This window comes from Mixophyes fleayi, chromosome 3 (genome assembly GCF_038048845.1).
Source record: "Mixophyes fleayi isolate aMixFle1 chromosome 3, aMixFle1.hap1, whole genome shotgun sequence".
Taxonomy (NCBI): domain Eukaryota; kingdom Metazoa; phylum Chordata; class Amphibia; order Anura; family Limnodynastidae; genus Mixophyes; species Mixophyes fleayi.
This window is the reverse complement of record NC_134404.1, coordinates 95,884,723-95,890,631: the sequence shown is the minus strand read 5'-3', so window position 1 is coordinate 95,890,631 and position 5,909 is coordinate 95,884,723. Positions and strand designations below refer to the sequence as shown.

The 5,909-nt window shown below is 37.7% G+C and overlaps 1 long non-coding RNA gene across 1 annotated transcript; it reads left to right on the top strand.

Annotated features, from left to right (window-relative positions):
* The first annotated feature begins 1,360 nt into the window (after positions 1-1,360).
* LOC142142715 (uncharacterized) lies at positions 1,361-4,889 on the top strand. Its single transcript, XR_012689297.1, has 3 exons — positions 1,361-1,486; positions 4,099-4,193; positions 4,811-4,889. It is a non-coding gene; the product is annotated as an uncharacterized LOC142142715 (long non-coding RNA).
* Positions 4,890-5,909: the final 1,020 nt, after the last annotated feature.

The window sequence follows — 5,909 nt, the reverse complement described above, 5'->3', positions numbered from 1 at the left end:
TCTAGTAACTACCCAGTTCTGCCAGCAATAAGTTCCAAAGCTGACCCTCTGGGGAAGCCTTCAGATACCCCCCAATTTATCTCCAAATATAGTCCCAATCTAATTTAATCAGAGTTCCTATAAACAGTTATCTACCTTTAATGAAGCATTATAAACAGCCAAGTTTATCGAGCACACATATTAAACACAATTTAATACAAAGTCAGATGTTGTCATATGGCATTTAATATGACAAATAAAGTCACAATTCTGACATACAGAAAAACAATTGCAATACAATTTTAATTAAAATAAAACAGTAATAGGAACGATCATAATACACTCATCAATTCTGCAATCTGGGGTAAGCTAGAAGTATTGGACAATTCATTAGTAAAAAAGAGTCCTAAGATCTGACAAAATTTAACAGATTTCATTTTCTTTTTGCCCTAAACCCCCCTTCGTTATGAGGTCACTGAAAGAAGAGTGTGACATGTGAATTGGTTTTATGACTGGCTTTTATGTTCTATTGGATTCAAACACCGTTTTATTCAGGAATCCTATAAATTATATATTTCTCTTTTGGAAAATAATAGAGATATAATGTGGCATCCCATCAACAGAGTATGAGTTAATGAACATATGCATTTGAGACATGAATATGCTTTGATAAATTATTTGCTCAGTTGCTTGATCTCTCTCTTTTCTTGATAATATTGGTATCTATTTCTGACACATGACATGTGATTCACAAGGGTGACAGTTCACAGTTACAATGTAGCATTGTACATTGCCCCTCCCCCCTCCATCTCCATGTTTGCTATAAGTGTAGTGAGGTGAGTTGGAGCATTGGTAATACCAGGAACTATAGGTGTCAGAAACAATGAGGTAAACCTTGTCTGAAGAAGGCACGCAATATCTATGGAATTTATTTATTAAATTCATATTATTTTCCAATACAAAATTGGACCTGTGTCAGAGCAATGAGAGAATGTGCACATTTCCCATTTTATTTTTCTTCACTGATAAATGATGCTAATGATAGTAATTAATAGTTGTAGACTGCCATCTGGTGGTTGTTATACATATTGCATCTGCACAGTAATGTTTCAATGAGCAGTCCTAAAGACTGATCTCATTATTATTATTATTATTATTATTATTATTATATTATAATAATAATTTATTTATAAGGCACCGCAGATTCCATAGTTCCGGCTAATGAAGCAATGAAACAAATAGATGAGGCAATACACATAAGCAGCACAGATATAGGGACTCATACAGAGTGCAGCAAAAGACATGACAAGATGTATGAGGGAGTCAGACAGTAGACAGACATGGGGCAATTGGAAGAGAGGACCCTGCCCTTGACAGCGTACATTCTTGAGGGATGGTTGGTAAGAGACAGTAGGAACAAGTTGGAGAAAATGCAGATGGCTGGTGAAGGAAGAGAAGTCGATGGATAAGATGGTCAGGAGGTGGTAGGATGGGTGAGCTTGAAAAGGTGAGTTTTGAGTGAGCGTTTGAAGTACTGAAGGTTGGGGAACAGCCGGAGTTCCAAAGATTGGATTACTGCTGATATAGGCAATTTGGACTTAATAAGTAGCCAAATAATTACATGGGTAATGTTAGATGAAAAAAAAAAGGAATAAAGGAGCCATTCAGCAACATTTGAAACGGTCCCATTCCCTTTTCAACTCCACTCATAACACCTCTCTGTAAGTACAGTGGTTGGACAATGAATTTTTAAACTTTCATTTTATTAAAGATTTGTATCTTAAATATAGTGAAAATATTGTACGTATGTTCTGATTTATATTCTATCATATGAACATAGAACATAATAGTTTAATTTAGGCAGTTTGTTGCTATATTGTTCCACCAGGTGGCAGCACAACCTGGCTAAACCACTTTCCTGGCGCAAAAGCAGTCAGAAAACTACGCTCAGACAGGACAGATTACTCAAGAAAATTGCAACAGAGAACCGAAAATGACCAGGAAATCGTGTTATAACAATGTGGAAGGAAGCAGGAGCTAATGTTTCTTTAAAAACTGTTCGGAGGCACCGTGCAAAGTTTGGGTTTAGAGCTTGACGACCAGTCAAGAAACCAAAACTGACACCAGCAATGAGGAAAAAACACCTAACATGGGCCAATAAATAAAAAATTAAGTTTATATAAAGTATTAAATATGTGTATTTACCATTGTTATCAAAATTTTACAAGAAACTAAAAAAATCCTAATTCATTTTCCAACCACTGTAGGCTAATGGCTTACAGGTGCTTTAAGCAGTCACACTTATTAACTTGGGCAAATCTGCCCTTATATACTGTGTTCCTGCTCATAGTGTAAGATCCTGACACACAAATACTGCATGAGTTGCTATAGATTTTGTTACACCCCTGGGCACTTCCTACAACTCCTTAATGTCTTAGGGTCTGATTCATTAAGGATCTTAAATGAAGAGGTATCTTATATCAGTCTCCTGAACAAAACCATGTTACAATGCAAGGGGTGCAAACTAGATTTCTGTTTTGCACATAAGTTATATACTGACTGTTTTTTCCTGTAGCACACAAATACTTGATAGCTTATTTGTACACTGAAATTTAAAGTTGATATTTGTATTTTATGTATATGTAGTTTGCTATACTCTGCATTTAATGCAGCCGCTAGGCTAATCTTCCTTTCTCGCCGCTCCTCTTCTGTCTCCCCCTCTACCAAGCCCTTCACTGGCTCCTCTTCCCCTACAGAATCCTGTTCAAGCTGCTCACACTCACATACAAGGCCCTCCACTGCTCCCTACATCTCCAACCTCATCTCTATTCACGCTCCATCCCGCCCTCTGCAATCTGCCAACGATCGTCGCCTCTCTTCCCCTCTGATTACCTCCTCTCATGCGTGTATCCAAGACTGCTCCCGTGCTGTCCCCCTCCACTGGAGCAAGCTCCCTCGCTCCATCAGAACATTCCCCAATCTGTCCAGTTTGAAACGGGCTTTAAAAACCCACCTTTTTCTGAAAGCCTTCCAGTTTCCCATTTAACTGCATACCTTATCCTCTACCTCTCCCCCTTCTTCCCCCTTCCTTGATTCAGCATCCGTTCCCCCCTTCTCTCCCTCTCACCTTTGTGTCTCTGTCTGTTTACCCCTCCCCTTAGATTGTACGGTCCTTTGAGCAGGGCCATCTCTTTTCCTGTTTCCACCACTTCTAACTTAGCCCTCCTCCTCGAGGACCTTCTGCCCTCCACCCCTCTCGCTTTTCTCTCCAATGATCTGTGGCTCTTACCTGTCATCCGCGCCGTCCTTCTTGGGCTTCGTCTACCAGTATATGTGGATCTTCCCTCTCCCCCATCCACCCAGCCCCTCTCTCTAGCTGTGGTTTGAGCTTCCTGAGTTACTATGCTTATTGTTAATTGTACTGTGCTGTCTCACCTTGTACTGTGATATTGTTTGTCCCTGAACGGCGCTACGGACACCTTGTGGCGCACTATAAACAAAAATTAATAATAATAATAATAATAATAATAATATTTGATATGGTCAGTCTCTCTCCTGTTTAAGCTCTGTAGTAGGGACAATTCCTAGTAGAATTGAATGGCATCCACATTAGGCTCAGTGTGTGTTGTTAGTTTCAATGAGACATGAATATTTTTTGCAGCTGAAAATTTCCTATCATGTACCACTGAACTATCTTTGGTAACAAACACCACAAATTAATAATGTTTTGTTTTATAATTATATTTTTATACTCTCTGAGATAAAAGATGGGATATATATGTGTGGATTTCAGAAGAGCAGGGCACATACAATCATTTGTTGTCTTAGAGATAATATTTTGTGAGTGACCTTGGTTAGCTTCAAATTACAAAAGGTCTGGAAAGCTCCCAGTTGTTAAGGTCAGCAGACATTGTTTGTGGTACATACCGCGTGATGAAAATAACTTCCACTTGCTCTGTTCAACTGAAGGACAAGCTACGATGACAGTAGTTCAGTTCTAGATTAAAATGTACTGACTGTGAAGTGAAATTTGCTAAAGGAAACTACACATAAACTAATGCCTTAATCTACTACAATACGTGTTTTCCTGTTTACAATGCGTATTTTCCTGTTTTCTAGCATCTATTCTCAGTCACTAAGACAGAGGTGTTCAAGTTCAGTCCTCAAGATCTACCAACAGTTCATGATTTCAGGATTTCTTTAATCATACACAGGTGAGTTAATTTATTATCTGAAATGTTACCACCCATTTCTACAGATAGAAATCCCAAAAACAAGACCTATTGGTAGCTATTGACTGGGTGTAAAACACATGTGCACTAAGGGGACTGTTTATCATGGAGAAAAGTTGTATATCTGCAAAAATGGGTGTTATTGGCAGAGCTAGGGCGTTTTTTTACTTTCACACTAACTATCAGAGGTTTAATGCCAGTGATAGCACTGCTAATGTTGGTCATAACGTTGGTCATATCCCCACTGCAGATAGGATTCACTGGTTTCTCCAGAGATATCTCCGCAATGCAAAGCAAGTACTGCTGCAACCCCCCTTCTGCTATTGTCATTGTCAGCATTCAAACATTATTTTGTCACTCAGTGGAACTGAAAGTCCAAGTTTTCCGCATGCCTGCCCCCGTAGATGCACCAGACCAGTGCAAATCTGTTGGAGGCTAGTTTTCACACTTGTGATCTCCACAATACAGGGGAAACCAGCTCAGATGTTTGCTGCAAGAGCTGGTTGTGGAATTATGGGAGAGGTGCTACCTGATTTTTATATTTTATTTACTATTGGAGCTTTTAATACTAACTTTAATGGTTTGTGCACTACATACAGGAACACCATTGAAATGTGTCGCCTATGAAAGTGAATGGAAAGAGCTTTGTACATTCATAAAGATTTCCCCCTCACTCATCTCATTGGTTTGGATGCAAAGTAGAGTACCTGAAACCAGTGAGTTTATATTTGACATTTTTCAATGGTGATTTACTGAATTGATCTTTCATAGATTACCCGTGATCTAGACTTAGCCTTGCAGAAATTGATATCTCAGTGATTTTTTTGTGATGTTTGGAGATTTTTTTTTAAGATATTAAAAACTTTTGACTTTCCTGGCAATTTTCCTTTAATAGATCAGGCGTTTTGAAAATAACCTAAATCACTGTTTATGAGAACAGTATAGTACAGTAACCCCCCACTGTCAAGCAGCAGTTGTGTGTCCGGCTTTTAGAATATTTTCTAAATCTTAGACTTTTGTGGGGCAAATAGAAGTTATGCTAAAACAAATGTATCTACAGAAGTTACGTTAAATCTTTCCATAGTACTTTTAGGTACACTGAATAAAACAATGGGCAAACACTATGCTTAGATATATTTGTCCTGCTGTGACACAGTATTTTGAGGTTAACTAGAAAGATGTCTGTCAATTCAAGTTGAGAAACAAATGACAAATAATCTACAGTATAATACCAATAGAAATTTGCTCTTTGCAGTTGGGAATTTTTCATAACGGTTAAAGCAAGTAAATATTTAATTTCAAACAAATGGATAGACCTAGCTCATATGTTTCTTAGTTCAAAATGTTTGCTTTAAACAATATTGTACACGTAACAACTGGTTTTGAGTGTTTTTTTTTTTTTGTTTTTTTTTTAAATAAGTTAGATGCAAAAGTTAATGTGAAATTGTGACATTCCAAGTTCACGGAGTACTATGGTTTAGAATCATTTACATGCTATGTGTTTTAGTTTCTGAACTGCTTCAGTTGAGTGTGGTGAGATCATGGGGTCACATGTCCCTCAGTAAAGAGGTTCTCTTTCAACTATGGTAAATGGGACGAGACTTTTGTGAGGTTTTTAATTTGAAAACATACCAAGACTTTCTAGTTCTAATACTTACCAATAGATACTTTAAATCTTAGTACATATTAAATGGATGT